At 35.8% G+C, this 19,904-nt stretch overlaps 1 pseudogene; it reads left to right on the top strand.

Annotated features, from left to right (window-relative positions):
* The first annotated feature begins 13,193 nt into the window (after window positions 1–13,193).
* The window catches only part of LOC123786282 (casein kinase I pseudogene), a 43,644-nt pseudogene continuing 36,933 nt past the window's right edge, over window positions 13,194–19,904 (top strand).

Consider the following 19,904-nt stretch of genomic DNA (forward strand, 5'->3'; position numbering starts at 1 on the left):
ATTACACTTTCTAATGCAACTGAACCAAGTATTGAAACAACTAAGTGAAATAATCAGTAATAACTGCTTATTAATCATTTTATATTAATACTCATAAGATAATATTATTTAAGTACAAAAACCTATGTAATTTTAAGAGTATATATTATTTAAAATGCTTAAATGTTACCAGTTCTTAATGATATAAATAATACATGCAATCTGTGAAAAAAACAACACAGCACACAATTAGAAGTAGAATGTCTTCATCCATATTTGTACCCCCCGTTCCAAGCACCCAGTCTGTCAGCGTCAACTGTTGTGTGTGTGAGCGTGTTTGTATCCTAGATATGTAAATGCACATACTGCTACCTATGTGCTAGGGAGACAGGTGTTTTCTTTAAGGGATCACATCCGAACTTTACCTAACCTAAATTAGGATATGCTCCCCATGGGTTTCATCTGTGAATAATCATGCCTTCTCCCTGAGCCCCCACTTCCAGGTCTGTGTTTGTTTAGATCAGCCTGTTTTAATAATTAAGGGTATTTCTAAGTCTCTTCAGAGAAAATCAAAAGAAAAAAAAAAAAAGAAAGGAAAACATTCTTGGTCTCTCTCCCTTATTGCTCCTCTCATATATCCCCTAAAATGGCACCTGGTTATAGGGTGAAACAGGGTGTGTGCTTTCCCTGACTCTATCTCAAAGGAAATGAGCAACTTCCTCTGGCATATCTAGGAACTGAATGTCCTGTTTGGCTTCTGAGAAAAAAAAATGAGCATTCCTGATACCAACCTCAACACTGCTCAGGACAAAGCATGGACAGAAGGGCTTCACAAGCAGCAAAAGTGACTAACCATCTTTTACCTTTTCTCCTATCTTCAACCTTTCTCTGAGTAATGGTTTCTAGCAATGACAACTCCAATCCCTACTTTAACCCTCCTGTCTCTTAGATAAAAATTATTAAGCTGCCCAATCACAGAATCGTCCTGCATCGTGACAGTGTGCAATCCAGTCCTGACTTCAATGTCCGAATCCCACCTTATCATCGAATGCAAGCCAAACCGTGTAAAAAGCACCTCCTAACGTTCCCTTACTGAGTCTCCCCTCCTTGCTTCTCGGCATGTTACTGGAGGTTTTTTATGAGATTTGTCACCTACAAAGCTGAAGTGTGCAGCCAGCACCATTTTCACTGCCACTCTCTCCTCTCATGTCCTTATCTTCACCACATATCCCATTGCTGTTAAGGTCTTCTCTTCTCTACCCTTCTTTCTTTTTACATTAAGGAACTGTCTTTTTTTTTTTCTTTAATAAGTAGTTTCTTTTTAAAAATATTTTACTTATTTATTTGAGAGAAAGAGAGCATGAGAAAGAGATAGAGAGAGAGAGCATGGGAGGGAGAGAGAGCATGAGGGGGTAAGGGTCAGAGGGAGAAGCAGACTCCCAGCTGAGTAGGGAGCCTGATGCGGGACTCAATCCTGAGACTCCAGGATCATGACCTGAGCTGAAGACAGTCACCCAACCAACTGAGCCACCCAGGCACCCACATTAAGGAACTTTCTTAAGGACATGATGAATCTTTCTCTACACAGCAGGAGAACTCTGGGAGTGGGTGCTACAAAATAGATCCCCAATATGTAAGGGGATGCTGAAGACATCCAGCAAGCCCTGCTGTAGTGTCTGGCTTCCCTGCTACTTTACTGCTGATGATGTTATGTGCATTCCAGAAGCTAAGTACTGCTTCAGTCCATCTTCAATACTTCTCCAGTCTTCTGCCAACCCCCAACCCACCAGCTCACCTACTATGTGCATGGACCGTTCAAGACAGTTATTTTGTTATAAATACAATCACACACTCACAAACAAAATATACTTGCTTGTTTTTGTACCTTATAATATCTCCAAAACATTCTCCCTTATCAACGATAGTCAAATAAACTGGAAGTTCATTTTGTGACTCCTAGGGTAAAAGCTAGCTGAGATCAGTGCCCTGTTCATCCATTAGGAGTAGTGTGCCCAAATTCAACCTCTCACAGCACCTGTGGCTTCCTCTCACACGGTGGTGGTGGTGGGGGGTGGCTGGGGGGGGTATGTTATACTCAATAGACTTCATGATTTGCAACTGCTGGAATGATACTCTAAGGAACATAGCTGTCACCCAAACTCGGACTGCATGTCATTAAAGGAGTCTGACCACTCTTCCACAAAGAAGGACATTTTCTTACCACCAGTGTTTGTGCTTAGGAAGGGACGACGTTCAATATTACTCCCATAGAACCAAGGTTCCTTCAGACAACGCTCTTGCTTCTCTGGAGCTATGGGAGGATGGCGAGTCTTTGCTTCCTCTTCTTTTGCTGATCTTGGCCTGGCTAGTGTCCTCTTTACTCCAATAAAGCCAAACTTTAAATCTGTACTGGAATTTATACCACATCCTTCTACATGGCAGGTGGTGACCAAGGGAGGGTCTACCCTCATGACATCAGCACTTGTAACCTCCAGTGTAATTCTAGAGACTGTAAAGTATGCTTCTTTGTAAAGTACGCTTTAATTATTTAATCATTTTATTTCATATCATGTCTCAATCTCACTTCTATGTATGTATGTCTATAGGTGTATATAGATACACACAAATATGCACATATATATGGGTTGTGTATATAAATATACACACTGTATATATATATGTGTGTGTATATTTGTGTATATGTGTGTATGTGTATATATACATATATATGCATATATGTGCATACATGTATATATGTGTGTATATGTTTGTGTGTGTATGTATATATGCGTGTATAGTGTGTGTGTATATATGTGTGTGTGTATGTGTATGTACACACATATATATGAGTTTAATTTCCAGATGTCAAAACAAGATAATCAATTTCCCGTTTCAAAAGATCTTGATGCATTCATCTGTGTAGGTCTCCAGCGGGATTTCTCAGGGGTATTCATCTCTCTTCCTTTATAGGAATTTATTTTAAGTTTTTTTTGATTATGTAAAATAATCCTTTAAAAATAGTTTTGAACATGAAAAATAAAACAGAAGAAATAGAACTATATAATCACAATACCTACATAGTTATTCTCATCACATTTTGTCCCAAGAATTTTAAGCTCCATATTTTACACAGTTGAGATGATATACATTTAATTTTGTAAGCTGCTATTTTAATTTAATTTTTAGTATAATCTTTTTTCATTTTGTTAGAAACTCTCATATAATTATTATTTTCATTGGTTTTATAATACATGTTTTATGTGGACATGAAAATTTACTTGCCCATGCCTATATTTTCAGATATTTCTATGCTTTCAACATTTTTATTATAAATAGCTCAAAGAATACATTAGTGCATGAAATATTTTCCTTATTTTAGATAACTTTTAAGATATATTTTTATTTGATAATGTCAAAATAATTGACAGAAAATTTGTACCATGTATACTTCCATTTCAATTTTATGTTCTTATTTCACTTGTCCCTTGCTATTAATGTGCATCTGCACACACACACACACACACACACACACACACACACGTGACATAGAAAAAATGCACTCAGACAAGTTTTAAATGTTTACTAATTTGGCAAGGTAAAGTGTAACTTATTTTAATTTTTATCACTTTGGTTGCTCCTTGGTATGAACAACTCTAACTGTGTACTAGAAGGAAGAGAATAAATCCTACAAGTAAGAAAATGGAGAGGAGCAATTTTCAGTAAAGCTGGGATTAGAAATTAATTTATTAGTAATAATTAAGCACTTCACAGGTATCCTGTGGGGAATAACTGGAATGAGATCTCCAAAGTACTCATCGAGACGGGCATGTATTAAACCTTGGTAAATGATACGTCCTGTACTTATCTTCTAAGACCTTGTCTGAATATGTCTTCTGAAACAAGACAAAATAAATTCAGACCCTTCTCTGTATGAGTGTTATTCAGATATTTGAAAGCAGATATCATACTTCTCTTCAATCATTTACATAGTCCTCGAAATCTTTTTCATAAAATTAATTTCCTGGTGATCAACCTTCTATAAACATGCTCTGTATCTAGTATGCTTATGTGTGTATTATTTGATATTTATTTCAAATCATCTAAAATAGTATGCTTGCTTATAGGAATATTAACACACCTGTTATCAAGATGGATTGGTGAAGGTTTAAAATCACTGCCACTGGGGTGCCTGGGTGGCTCTGTTGGTTATGTGTCTGCCTTGGGGTCCTGGGATCAAACCCCACATCGGGCTCCCTGCTCAGAGGCAAGTCTGCTTCTCCTTCCTCCTCTCCCTCTGTGATCTATCTTGTTCTTTCTCCAATAAATAAATTAAATCTTAAAAAAACCCTGCCATTTACTTACAAACATCAGGGTTAAGATAATGATCTTCTCAATTTTCAATTTTTAAAAATTTCAACGGTATTAAATATGACTGCTTCAGGCTGAATTGTGTTACCACAAATTCATATGGTGAATCCCTAGCCACCAGTTTCTCCTGATATGACTTTAATATGTACTTAAAAATGTGGAAGACACTTTGGAAGTGGGTAATGGGTGGAGGCTGGAGGAGTTTTGAGGTGTGGCTAGGAGAAGTCTAGACTGCCTTGAAGTATTGCTGGTGAAAATATGGACATTAAGGCGATGCTGGTGAGAGCTCACAAAGCAAAAAGGAGAACTAGAAAGAAAGCCTTCATCTTTTTTTGGATTAAATAAGTAATCTTAAATAGAATATTGGTAAACATATGAACATTAAAGGCACTTTCTGGTGAGGTCTGAGACAGAAATTTATAACATGTTATTGGACAATGGAGAAAGGGAGACCCTTTTTTAAAGTAGCAAAGAGCTGGGCTGAACTGTGTTCTAGTGTTTTGTGGAAAGCAGAATTTTGAGTGATGAAACTGGATATCTAACTTGGGAGATTTCTGAGCAAATTATGAAAGATTGACTTGGTTTCTCCTTACTGCTTATAGTAAAATGCAAAAGATACATAAATAGAAGGATAGCAGGCTTATAATCTTATGAAGTCTCAAGGTTATTATGACAGACATACCCTAAGGGGACTCCTAGTGAGCCACAGTCCAGTGTAATCCCCTCCTCTTGAATGCAGACAGAACCTGTTATTTGTTTCTAGCAAAGAGAATATGGCACAGGTAAAGGGATTTTACAGATGTTGTAAGGGCCCCTAACCAGTAGTCTTTAAGTTAATCAAAGGAGAGAGTATCCTGGGTGGGCCAGACTTAATTAGGTGAAAGACTTTAAAAAATATATTCTGCCAGATTTAAAGAAGTAAGCTGCCATGTAAATAGAGGGTCATGTGGCTAGGAGGCGAGGTGAATTCTAGGAGCTGAGAACAAACTTGTGTCAACAGGCAGCCTGAAAACAGGGACCTCCATCCGATAAGTGCAAGAAACTAAATTCTGACAAGAAAAGGCATGGGAGAAGACCCCAAGCTCCATGAGAGAGCATGGCTCACACAACATTGTAGATTCAGCTCATTTGATCTTAAGCAGAGAACCTAGCCTCTCCATGCCAGACATTGGACCAACCAAACTATGAGATAATGAATGAGTGAGGATTTAAGCTGCCATATTAGTGGCAATTTGTCATACGGCAAAATAGCACTAATAGAGTTATAAAAACTGTGGAAGCATAGAACTATTTCAACCTAGAGGAGAATAAATTTTCAAGATAGTTTAAAAAAAAAAACAAAACGTCTGATTCTGGAGTAGAGATTTTCTTATAAGGAATATTATTTGGAAAACTAGCGAAACTTCAATGGTGTCTGAAGAATACATGGTATATCAAAAACAGTTTCATCAGGTAACAGCCACTGTGAGTGATTTAGATTTAGAGATTTACAACTTTAATCTTTACATCTGGATTTGTAATGAGAATATATAAAGAATCTTAAACTTAACAATGAGCCAAACAATATAATTTTAAAATAGGAAAAATGCATAGAAACAGAAAAAATCAGTTCAAAAAATAATTATACAACATAGCCTTCTGGGTTGTAAATCATGTATTCAGGCCTTGTCCAGTATTTGAAAATCACTCAGTACAATCCTTTATACCAATAATAAAGAAAAAACACACATGAGTATACCAATAGTTGCAAAAAAAAGTATCATTTCAACACTGATTCATTATAAAAACTGAACAAACTAGAAACACAGAATAATTTCTTCACTTTGATAAAGAACATCACAAACATATAACAAACATCATGCTTGATGGAGAAAGAATAAACGCTTCCCTGCCTCGTGTCAGGAACAAAACAAAACACAAGAATGCTTCTACTCTTCTTACTCAATATAGTACCAGAAGTAAAGCCAATGTAACAGGACAAGAAAAGGAAATAAATTTTATATAGATTGGAAAGGAAGAAACAAACTGTCCTTGTTTATGGATGACATTTGTATATGTATAAGATCCCCAAAAGACTTCTAGAAAATGAAAAAAAGTTAGAACTAATATATGAATTCAACAAGGTTTCAGATCAACATATAAATCAACACAAAATCATTCTTATTTATCTAAATTAACAATGACTGTTAGAAAAGTGAAATTAAAAATACAATGCCATTTACAATAGCTCCAAAAATGAAATACTTATGTATAAACCTAACTGAACATGTACAAGACTTGTATACTATGAAACACAGATGGAAGAAATTATATAAGACTTATAAATGAATTACAGGTCATGGATTGAAAGATGAATTTGGTAGTATGGATAATTCTCCCAAAATTGATCTATAGATCAATGTAATGTTTTTCAAAATCCTTGCAAGCTTTTTTTTTTTCCTCCTCAGATAGACATGCTTTCTCTAAATGATATGGACAAGCAGAGGAATTAAATAACTAAACAATTTTGGAAAAGAGGAATAGATTGGAAGGAATCATTCCACTTGGTATTAAGACTTACCATAGCTACAATAAATAGCACTATATGTTATTAATGAATGGATAGACACATAGATCAATGAAAAAGACCCCCCAAATAGACCTACACAAATACACCCAGCTGATTTTTGTCATAGCTACAAGAACCATTCAATAGAGAAAGGATGGTCTTTTCAATAAATGGTGCTGGAGCAACTGAACATTCATAGACAAAACAATTAAATAAATAAAATAAAAAATAAAATAAGTAAAATAAAATAAAATCATATCTTATAGGAAAAGTAACTCAATATGGATCATGAATTTAAATGAAAAACTCTATAAAACTTTTAGAAGTAACATAGAAAAAAACATTTTAGCACCTAAGGGAAGGTGAAAAATTCTTAGACATGAGACAAAGAGCAGAATCATGAAAAGAAAAATTAATTAAATTTTCTCAAAATTTAAGTACACTTATCAAAATTATTTATTTATTTATTTATTTATCTCCTGAGAAAAGGATATTGTTAATTGGATAAAAAGACTGGAAGAAAATGCTCAAACCAATTCCTTGACAAAAAACAAATCTTAGATTTCATAAAGAACTCTCAATACTCAACAGTTAAAACAATTAAAATTATACAATTGAAAATGAAAAACAGGGGCGCCTGGGTGGGACAGTGGTTAAGCGTCTGCCGTCGGCTCAGGGTGTGATCCCGGCGTTATGGGATCGAGCCCCACGTCAGGCTCCTCCGCTATGAGCCTGCTTCTTCCTCTCCCACTCCCCCTGCTTGTGTTCCCTCTCTAGCTGGCTGTCTCTATCTCTGTCAAATAAATAAATAAAAATCTTTAAAAAAAAAAAGAAAATGAAAAACATATATGAATGGACACTTCACTTGGAAAGATATACAGATGGTAAAAGAGCATGTTGCTATTAGAGGAAGCCACATTAAAACCACAATGAAATATTACTACATTCAAATGGCTTTTAGAAAATAATGATAAGTAAAAAAAAAAAAAAGAGAGAGAGAGAGAGACTAAACAACATGATACTAAACAACTAATGGGCAATCAAAAAGAAGCAATCAAAGAAGAAATAAAAAAATACATGGAGACAAAAATTAAAACATAATGGTCCAAAATCTCTGAGACACAACAAAAGTAGTTCCAAGAGGGAAATATATAGCAATACAGGCCTCCCTCAAGAAAGAAGAAAAAAAAAAAAAAACTCAAATAAACAATCCACCCTTAAAGGAACACTTAAAAGAACTAGAAAAAAGAAGGGCAAAGCTCAAGGTGAGTAGAAGAAAGGAAATAGTAAAGATCAGAGTAGACATAAATAACATACAGACAAAAAAGAAAAATAAAAAAAAGAAAGGAAGGAAGGATGGAAAGAAGGAATGAAACTACAAGCTGGTTGTTTGAAAAGATAAACAAAATTGACAAATCCTTAGACTCATCAAGAAAAAAAAAGACACAAATAAATAAAATCAGAAATGAGAGAGGAGAAGTAAAAACTGATACCACAGAAATGGAAAAGATTATAAGAAAATACCATGAAAAATTATATTCCAACCAACTGGACAACCTAGAAGAAATGAATAAATTCCAAGAAACACAATCTTCCAAAAATGAACCAGGAAAAAATAAAAATCTGAATAGACTGATTACAAGAAATGACATTGAATCAGTAATCAAAAAAAATGCCAAAAAATAAAAGTCCAGGACCAGATGGTCACAAGTGAATTCTACCAGACATTTAAAGAATAGTTAATACTTACTCTCCTCAAACTATTCCACAAAATAGAAGAGTAAATAATGCTTTCAAGTACATTCTATGAAACCAGCATTACTGTAACACCAAAATCAGACAAAGGTATCACAAAGAAAGCAACAGGCCAATATCCCTGATGAACAAAGATGCAAAAATCCTCAGCAGAATATTAACAACCCACATACAACAATACATTAAAATGATAATTCACCATGATCAGGTAAAATTTACTCCTGGGACACAAGGATGGTTCAATACTTGAAAATCAATCAACATCATACACCGCACGAACAAAATGATGGATAAAAATCATATGATCATCTCAATAGATGCAGAAAAAGCATTTGACAAGATTCAACATATATTCATGATAAAAACTCAACAAAACGGGGTTAGAGGGAAAATACGTCAATGTAATAAAGGCCATATATGAAAATATCACAGCTAACACCATCCTCAATAGTGAAAAACAGAGTTTTCCCTCTAAGGTTAGGAACAAGACAAGGATGTCCACTCTTGCCACTTTTAGTACTTGAAGTCCTAGTCACAGCAATCAGACAAGAAAAAGAAATAAGAGATATCCAAATTCATGAAGAATTTAAACTATCACTATTCATAGGTGACATGACACTATACATAGAAAATCTTAAAGATTCCACCAAAAAACTAGTGGAAGTAATAAATAGAAGTAATAATTTTACTAAAGGGGCATGATACAAAATTAATACCGAGACATCAGTAGTGTTTCTATACACCAACAACAAATTTATAGAAAAAGAAATTTTTAAAAAGCAATACCATTTACAATTGCACCAAAAGGAATATGATACTCAGGAATAAATTTACCAAAGAGGTGAAAGATTTGAACTCTGAAATCTATAAAACACAGATGAAAGAAATGGAAGATGCCACAAACAAATGGAAAGATATTCCATGCTCTTGCATTGGAAGAATTAATATTGTCAAAATATCCATATTACCCAAAGCAATCTACAGATTCAATGTAATCCCTATTAAAATACCAAGAGCATTTTTTGCAAAACTAGAACAAATAATACTAAAATTTGTATGGAACCACAGAAGACCCTGAATAGCCAGAACAATCCTGAGAAAGAACAAGCCTGGAGGTGGCACAATTCCAGATTTCAAGATATACTACAATGCTGCAGTAATCAAAACAATATGGTACTCACACAAAAATAGATGCCTAGGTCAATGGAACAGGATGGAGAACCCAGAAATACGGTCAGTTAATCTATGATATTTATATGGTCAGTTAATCTATGACAAAGGAGGCAGGAATAAACAATGGGGAAAAAGATGGTCTTTTCAATAAATGGTGCTGGGAAAACTGGCCAACAACATGTAAAAGAATGAAACCATACTGCTAACATCATACACAAAAATAAACTCAAAATTGGTTAAAGACCTAAATGTGAAACTTGAAAGCATAAAAATCCTAAATGAGAATTCAAGCAGTAATTTCTCTGATGTCAGCCCTCTAAATACTTCTCCCAAGGCAAGGGAAATGAAAGCAAAATAAACTATTGGGACTATATCAAAATGAAAAATGTTTGCAAAGCAAAGAATACCATCAAAAAAACAAAAAGCCTACTGAATGGAAGAAGATATTTGCAAATGATACAGCAGATAAAACTCATAAACTCGATACCCAAAAAAAACAATCTGATTAAAAAATGAGCAGGGACCTGGATAGACATTTTCCCAAAGAAGACATCCAGAGGGCCAACAGACACATGAAAATGTGCTCCACATCACTCATCATCAGGAAATACGAACCAAAACCACCATGAGATATCACCTCACCCATGTCAGAATGGCTAAAATCAAAAACACAAGAAACAGCAAGCTCTGGTGAGGATGTGGAGAAAAAGGAAACCTGTGCACTGTTGGTGGGAATGCAAACTGATGCAGCCGCTGTGGAAAACAGTATACTACTGTTTCCTCAAAAAACTAAGGATGGAAATACCATAAAATCCAATAATACCACTATTGGGTATTTACCGAGGGACAATGAAAACAGTAACTGGAAAAGATATACCCATTCCTATGTTTATTGCAGCATTATATGCAATAGTCAAGGCATGAAGCAACCTAAGTGTCCATTAATAGATGATTGCAGAAGGAAAATGTGGTATAAATACACAATAAGCCATAAAAAGGATGAGATCATGACATCAGAGACAACATGGATGGACCTAGAGGGCATTCTGCTAAGTAAAATAAGTCAGACTGAGAACGAAAAAATACCATATGATTCCACTCATAAAATGAAATCTAAAAAAAATAAAATAAAATAAACAAACAGCAGAATCAGAAGTATAAATTCAGAGATCAGATTAATGGTTGCCAGAGGAGAGGGGTGTGGGATTTGGGGTAAAATGGGTGACAGGGAAAGGGAGATACAGTCCTCCAGTTATGGAATGAGCAAGTCTCAAGAATAAAGAGCAAAGCATAAGGAAACAGTCAACGATATCGTAATAGTGATGTGATGGGACAAATGGTAACTATACTTGTGGTAAACATAGCATAATGTATAAATTTGTTTAATCACTAAGTTATATACCTGAGACTAAAGTAACATATTCCAAAAACAAAACCAATTAAAAAGGTGTGTCCTAGGTATCACTACCTTTGTAATCCTTTTCTGATCCATTCTCCAGACTGCATTAGATGCCAAAGAACACTTTGAGCACATTTATCTCAACTGCTAGCACACAAGAAAAACCAAATTTCCTTTTCTTCTCCTGCTGGTTTTGAGCATTGTGAGGACAAGGCTAACTTCTTATCATTTAATCGTTGGCACCTAGAACTCAGTTTTAACTGCAGAAGATATTAAAATCTGAACTAATAAATAAAAGAATAAATTAGTGACTCTAATAATAATCTCTATTAAATTAATATGATGGGGATAGTGGCATATATGAAGTTTAAATTATTCAACCTGTTGTTACTTAGAGTTATTTAATAAATTGTCTGAAAACTACAGATAGTCTACTTAATTAAATCTATTTAACACAGTCACCAGAATAGCAGAACAACAGATGTTTCTTCCTCTTCAAAACTTGTGTTTTTGTTATGTAATAGAGTTTAGATGGATCTTATATGTGTAGCTTTTTATCAGAGGAATAGGGGGAAAAAACAAGCAGATGCAAAAAATACCTTTTCTAATTAATTTTATGAATTGATATCGCTAGCAATTTTTTATAGCCTTCAGTGGTCTAAAACATCATTTCATCTGCCAGAAGGAAGAACAATTAATGTTTAAAATATGTGCTTTATTAAGGAAACTTTATAAAACATCTACCCTTAAAGGTATAAAATTAGGACCCCCACGTAGCTCACCATTTTTGATAGTATGTTGCACTGGATGTATTTTAAAAAGATGTTTGCGAGATAAAATTCAAACATTTTAATGGTAAGATTAATTTTGTGTAATTTCATTTCACAATATCCCCTTTGTATTTTTACTATATTCATAAGTAATGAAATGCTGACTTAATCTGATGTGTTTTCCTGAGAATACTATATTGGGATTCTAGGTTAATCAAGAAATATCAGAGGGAGTTGTTAAAATCTAGCTTGGAAGAGATGTCCTAGGGTGCCCGTAACATCTATTAATTTACACTTCTTTGTGCCACATGACTTGAAAAAGAGACAAAAATGAAAATTATTCCTTTTGATCCTAATGCTTGATTAGCTGCCCTTGTCACTTACCGCCCAGTGCCTCAAGTTGCTGGTCAGTCAATGATTGGTAACATGGGTGCAACTGGTATAGTCCTACAGTTTGCATTCACTTAATCTTTTCCTTCAGGATTTATTTTTCCGTTTGAAAATGAAATCATATCTAATACTTGCTGTATAACTCTCCCTAGTTTTCTGCACAAGGTCTCGACCAATAAACCAGATCTGCTACTTTACATTATTTTCCCTGCTAACTCACACATTTCAAACCTATTATTTAAAAAAAAAATCAACTCTGCTGCTCATTTCAGTTTTAGGAACTACATATTTTGAAGAGAGTCTATGGTAACGGTTTAGTTGAAATAAAATTGAATTTTATTGGACAGCACTGAATTCAAATCCATGGCACAGAAGCAAGGGCTGAACAGCAGTGAGTTTGATCCTGTTATCTACAACATGGGAAATAATATTTTCCTACTGCCCTTTCAGAGTTGTTTTAAAGCTGAATTGAGATAATGATATGAAAGAGCTTTATGGTAACGTTACATGAGAACACAAAACTTTTCCAAATGGAAGAAAATGTGAAAGCAGATATGAATTCAAGAAAAAAAGAAAAAGGGCCAAGGGCAAAAGAGTGGTTCAAATCATACAACTTCATCTGCCAAATAGATTGACCTCTGTTCCAACTTTGAATCCTAAGGGTAGAAAGGTAACCAATAAACAGTCAGTAAAACAGAAGGTGCTTTTCTCTGAACTACTGTAAGATACTAAGAAGAAAAAGCTTTCATAACCTTCCCAACAAAAGCATCGAGGACAATAAGTGGTAAACCCTAAGGTGCGGACAACAGGGATGGGCATCTGTGGGCTCACCTGCAGGAGCAATCAGGGGTCCATGAGCACACGTTACACAGAAAGCAGCAGTCGAGCCCCCTTCACATACTGCAGAGGATGCAGGCCAGACTCCCGAGAGGACTGCTGCTCCTCAGTGTCCCATTGCTCTCTGTGGAACAGCACCTGCTGGGAGCAGTTGGCAGGTAGCATAGACGAGGATCATCTCACTGTCAGGGACACTGCTGATGGGTGGGGGGACACAGGAGGAAGGAGTGAGGAAGACCTGAGGGTGGAAAAGTACAGCATCAGTGGGGCCCCAGTGGAGTCTCCCAATAAGGAGGTCCCCAAATTAAGATCTCCAATAAGATGACCCCCAGAGGCACCTCAGTCACTTAAGCATCTGACTGTTGATTTTGACTCAGGTCATGATCTTAGGGTCGTGGGATCAAACCCCACATCGGCTCCTCTCAGCACAGAGTCTGCTGGAGATTCTCTCTCTCCAGCCCCTCCCCCCACCCGTGCTAAATAAATAAATAAATAAGAAATAAATAAAGAATAAATAAAATCTATAAAAAGGTAAGACTACCCCCAGATATGCAGATGAACAGGGCAGGTCCAGGGAGGACTGAGTTCTTAAGGCCAATGCCCTCAGACAACTGTGACATTCTGAGTTTTTACACTGAGGCTGCAGTGGGGACAGTACCTTCTTTCCGTGAAGCCTGCCGGGCAAAGCCTAGAGGCAACCTTATGATCCTGACGTGAAGAGGCCCTGGGCATCAGCCCCCTCAGGAAAGATACAGCCTCTGGACAAGAGTTGGCAGCATTACCAGAGCTCTGGCAGATGTCTGTGTGGGTGAATACCCCGTCAGTGTTGTTTCTGTGTTGGTGATTACACCACGGTGGGCACTGATGATGAGCTTAAAACTCCTGACAGTAACACTTGCTTTGGTAAGAAGTATTATCTGAGAGATCTGGAGTCAGGCCACAGGATCGAGATCAATATCTCCAATAGGCATATATAGACTTTCCTGGGCTCCTTGAGAATCATCTAGAATGAACTTAACTGAGGCTGGAATTGAGACAAATAAGGTTAAAACAAATAGAATTAACATATTTAATATACTGCTCCCAATCCTGGAATTGGGGGTCAGAGGAGGATTTATACACCTGCTCCGTCAGTTAGGATCTGGGAACCCTGAGGACTTAGCCAATCTCCCTAAGCTTCAGTTTCTGCATTTTGAAGGAAGGGATAATAACAGTACTCAGCACGTTGGGCTGTTGTAAGGGTTAAAGTGATACTTCATGTGTTACAGGAGTGAAAAGGAAATCAAGACATTCTCAGAGAAAGGAAAACTAAGAGAATTTATTGCCAACCAACTTCCTCTAAAATAACACTTCATGGAAAGTACTTGCCCTTTGTCTGGCACACAATAAAGTCTTAATACATTTCAGATATTAGATTGTGATCTCATTTTGTCGCAAAATATATGTAACCTCAGAAAAATGTATTTTTCATATTTATGTGTATTTGTGATTCCTTTTAAAAGTTACTGCTTAAGGTTTCTAATTCTTTGCAATATATTCCTAAAATTAATTTCCAGCAAGAATAAATGTTCTCTGTTCTCAATTTCCTCCATATTCAATGAAAAGTTTAAAATAGACATTCTCCATTTTCCTGCCAAAGCATATTCTGTGATTCCATTAAAATACACTGCATTTTTAATAGTTTTTCCATCCCTCTCTTCAATATTTAATCACCAAAGTCTTATATCGACCAGGTGACAACCATTTATTTAGCACGTGTTCTCTACATATTTACAGGCTGTAAGGTTGGGGGTGGGGATGGAGAGAAAGAAAAAGAAAGTTAAAAGTGATGAAGCCAGTGGGGCAGCTGGGTAGCTCAGTCGGTTAAGCATCCAACTCTTGGTTTCAACTCAGGTCATGACCATGGGTTCCTAAGATCAAGCCCATCTTCAGGCTCTGCACTCTGCTTGAGATTCTCTCCTCTCCTTCTGCTCCTTCCCCCCCTACCGCCTCAAATAAATAAATAAATAAATCTTAAAAAAAAAAAGTGGTGAAGTCAGGCTGTATTTATGTGCTAGCAGTCAGCATGGGAGACTGAGATTTAGCTTGACAAATGGGAGCATGTTGTTACAGATGTTACAGTAGGAATACGTTATTGTGAAAACAGAAATTTGTAATTGAAAAGGTTAATTTCTTTTAAGACTATGAGGGAATGACGACCAGAGTGGAGAAAAACCAATCATTTAATAAATATAATTGTATATTCTCCATGTACTTTTTACTCATCTAATTAATTGGAAAATGGGAGAATCCTATAACACAGGTTTCCTTTGAAAAAGAATGGAAATTACCTTAAATAAACCTTGGACCAAGTCGCATCGAGATGTGAAAAACATAAACAGCGTCCATAAAGAAGTAGATGTGGGAGTATGTAGAGTGTGGATATAAACTGGACAGATTCTGTTTGTTTTTGGACCGAGGGGAACAGTCCAAAATACAGAAGATTAAGGCAAATCTGAGGTGGAGTTGGCCTCTGCTAATTTCCTAGCATAAACTGTAATCCTTATTTTGCTTATCTATAAATTCAGCACCATAATAATATGTACCTTAAATACTATTTTGAAATTTTAATGGTCTAACCAACATAAAGGGTCACCAAGAAGTAGGAGACGTCAGTTAAATATCACCTTTTTATCCCTCTTAGACGTTTCTAACTCAGTCATTGGTAGCTTTTCTAGGAAGAGTTCCTCGAGCTTTTGTTCCTTTCTTTTTGACTCACCTACTCTTCTATCTCCCATATTGTGTTGATCAGTAATAAACAGCTGTTTTGTCCTATACACTAATTCCAACTGTAATAAATGGGTGTGTTTGTCCTATATATTAATTCCAAAGCATTGAGGCTCGTCCTAAATTGGAAATAGTCAATTTTATTGGAAAGCTCCTCTAGGATGATGAGCCTTCGGCTGGATGTAAGATCTGAACAAGAACTCCTCAACGTGATTACTAAGAAGAGAAACCTTGTCAGAATCCCACTGAAAAAGTTTACTTTTTTGTTTCTTTTGCTGTTTCTGTCTTTTCTCTCCTTTTATTTATGGCTTACAGTATAACTTAATAGTAAAAATAATGGGTTTTGGAGTCAAAGTTCAATGGTGTGTAAGGATGCACTCAAACTTTATGAGAGTAGATTTTACTTAGTTCTTTACTCTGCATTGGTCATGGTAAGGGTATTTACACCATGGACATTGGCAAAGGCCTACAAAAAATGACCTTTCTTTTGAGAGCTACTTTTTAATCATTTTGCATCATGCCAGTGAGTTAGACAAACTTGTAGTTGAGTCCTGGTCACATACAAACTCAATGAACTTCATCGAATTTCTTATTTCTCTGTGAGTCTTAGCTTTCACAGCTGTAGAATTGGTAAAAATAACAGTTATCCCATAGGATGATTTTATTAAGTGAGATAAGGTATATAAAGCGTCTGATACATTGCAAATTCTTAAATGTTAGCTATAATCATCATTATTCATATTAAAGTTTCTAAATTCCTTTGCTAAAATTAGATCTCAGATGTACCCTGATAATTACCCTCTACGGACTGAATATGGTCTTCAAGAGCTGCCAATTATAATGACTGCTAATACCAATGTACTGGTCCCCTCTGGTCTGCTTAACCTTGGAATCACCTGGGTTCATAAAAAGACCTAATTTACAGAGATATACTTTTGTACCTATACAGATATATTTTTATTTTTTTCTTTTTCTTTTTTTTTTTTTTTTTTTGGGGGGGGCTGAAGCATATGTGCATTATACAATCATCCTTTTACTCACAAGTTGAAATCTCCCCTGGCAAAATTACTTCCAAAACGAAATGTGAAAATCCCTGTTGCTTTGTTTGGGTACGGTGCCAGTTTTCGTGACCTATTATCATCATAAGTATGCACACAAAACTCACAGGAACATTTAAAATGCAGACCAAACATTGGCAAACTTTTTCTTGCATGTTTTATTTTTGTTACATTATGAAAATAAATTCCATGGTAACCTCTGAATTGTATAGTGTTGATTCCTACACACTTTTCACATATACACTGTGTCTTTGCAGCATTTGACCGATTTTCTGGACCATAGAAAAGGTCCTTCTCTCCAGTGCGATAGGTTCAAGAATTCTCTTGGTATGAAAGGTGAGAAAAAAGTAGTAAAAGCAGAAATTTTGCTTAGAATCCTATACAAATGAGAATCAGTCTCACTCCAAGGAAATGTGAAATGGCATACAAGAGTAGTTCTTTCTTTTCTATTCTCAGAAGACCCATATACCCTGTAGCAGATGGGAGTATCAAGCTCATTTCCTTAAACATGGAAATGTAACTGAATTATAATACATGGCATTTAAATGGAATATAATGCAAATACATCTGAGCACACGATTTGATAAGCTACATCAGCCCATCAGCCCATAGCTGCATTATATCCGTTACAATGACTTAGCCCTACCCTTCAAAGGAAGGTGAAATATCCCATTAATGTTCCTCTATAATTACGCCACTGGTGGCAGGATGCTTCTCCCTATGACAATCAGCTAAAGTTCTCAAGCATGAGATTTGATTACCATTGTTTTGGTATGGAAAGCTAACACATAATTGTCATAAAATTACCAGCATCCCTTGTTTAATGTTCAATAGCAATCACATTTTCATATCAAAAGCACCAGAAGGTGCTTTATTGAATATTGACATTAAAGTCACAGCAATATAAAAAAAGTTTAAAAATGGAAAAAAAAATCTTCACAGCCATCTTCTACTTTTCAGAAAATGGGAATTCAACAGTATGCTTTTATAAGTGTATGCATATATAATTTGTGTTTTTCTATTTAGGATAGAGAAACTACAAAATAACCCCGCTTCTTTTTTTTCACTTCTCTAGTTTCTGCAAAGAGACAAATATTCTGTAGGGTGATTTTGAGAGTATGCAAATCTTCCGTATCCACTACATGGTATCTTCTTCAAAATGGTGTATTACAGAGTGTGTTTCTGCTCTGCTGACTACACTGACAAACAGCTTCTCAATCTAGAAACACAAGACTGAAAACAGTTCTGTAGAGGGAGGATCCTTCAGCTTGGGTCTTGAATAATGAAATATTCCTCGATTACACACGATAGAGCAGCAGTAGGTGATAAAGGCGTTAGGTCACCACGCGGCACGTCAGTGCTCTTACCATCATGCCTCCAACTCCCCTTAAGGCTCCCTTGCCCACATTAAGGACATGTGCATATTTTCTAAAACTTAAGATAGAAACTTCAGAGAATATAATCCTATCCCCAAATCTTTATGCTTTTCACATTTAATAAATCACAACATGCTTCAACTTTACTTCAGAACTGAGTTCCAGTATTTATTTTCCTTGTGTGTTCCCGAACTCACCACCACCATTACTCCTGTGCTATCCACTTTTCCCATTTCCCAACCCAGTGTGCACATGGCTAAGGGAAATTTCCTTCTAAAACACAACACTGAATCTTTCACCTGCCTGTTAAGAAATAGCTATGTCCACATTTTCTAAATTATAAAGCTGACATTCTTGAATATTGCAAAGTTCTTTAGATTCCAAATTTCACAGTTAACCCCGTTCTCCAAATATAGACGTAACAGACTGCATCCAATTCCCACACCCATCCTGAAATTCTAATCTCTACATTTTTCTTCACTTTCTTTATCTCTTCAATAAAACTTAATCCAACCTCCCTGATATCATTAAGTGTCCCTTCTTCCTTGGGGCCACTATTTCCTAATCAGATGGAACTAACCAATCTCTTAATTTTCATGACATTGATTTTATAATCTATTTTATCTCTACAGACTTAGAGTGTCTATAAATAAATATAAATCTATAAATTATACAGAGTAATGTACTAGTCATTTAGAGAGTTGGCACTTTTCCCTTGTATTCCTTGCAGTGTCCCACACAATGTCTTGCTCATAATATATATGAGGAAAGAAAATGTTACTTTACCTGTGATTTAAAAAAAAAATTTCTTGGGAGGCCTGGGTGGCTTAGTGGGTTAAGCGGCCGCCTTTGGCTCAGGTCACAATCCCAGGGTTCTGGGATCGAATCCCACATCAGACTCCCTGCTCAGCGGAGAGCCTGCTTCTCCCTCTGGCTGCTGCTCCCCCTGCTTGTGTGTGCTCTCTTTCTCTCTGACAAATAAATAAAATCTTTAAAAAATAATAAATAAATAAATAAATATTTCTTTGTAGATGCATTCAAGAAAGGAACCACATATTAATCTATAGAACAATATTTCACAAAGTTTAGTTTCTGAATTTCTGCCTTATAATTACCTGAGGATGCTGCCCTAATTGTAGATTACAGGGTCTTCTCGATTTATTAATTCACTGTCTCAGAGTGGAACCCAGAAAACAGTATCTTAATGGGCTCCCTTGCTGATTCTCATACACACTAACGCTGAAGAACCACTTATGCTACTGAACATATTTCAGAGCTTTCTTTTGCATAAGTAATTAAGATATTAGCAGAGACAATGCACCATATAGGATATTATCACTAGCCCATTTGACATTCTAATCTACAATTCTTGCACCTGTTCTAATTTGCACATGTGAAATGTGAAGATAATATTGAAGTATAAATGTACCACAGGTAAGGGGTTTCCAAGACATTTTATTAAGCTATTGAGATAAGCATATTAAA

This window comes from Ursus americanus, chromosome 3 (assembly GCF_024610735.1).
Source record: "Ursus americanus isolate L20-20 chromosome 3, mUrsAme1.1.p, whole genome shotgun sequence".
NCBI classification, from domain to species: domain Eukaryota; kingdom Metazoa; phylum Chordata; class Mammalia; order Carnivora; family Ursidae; genus Ursus; species Ursus americanus.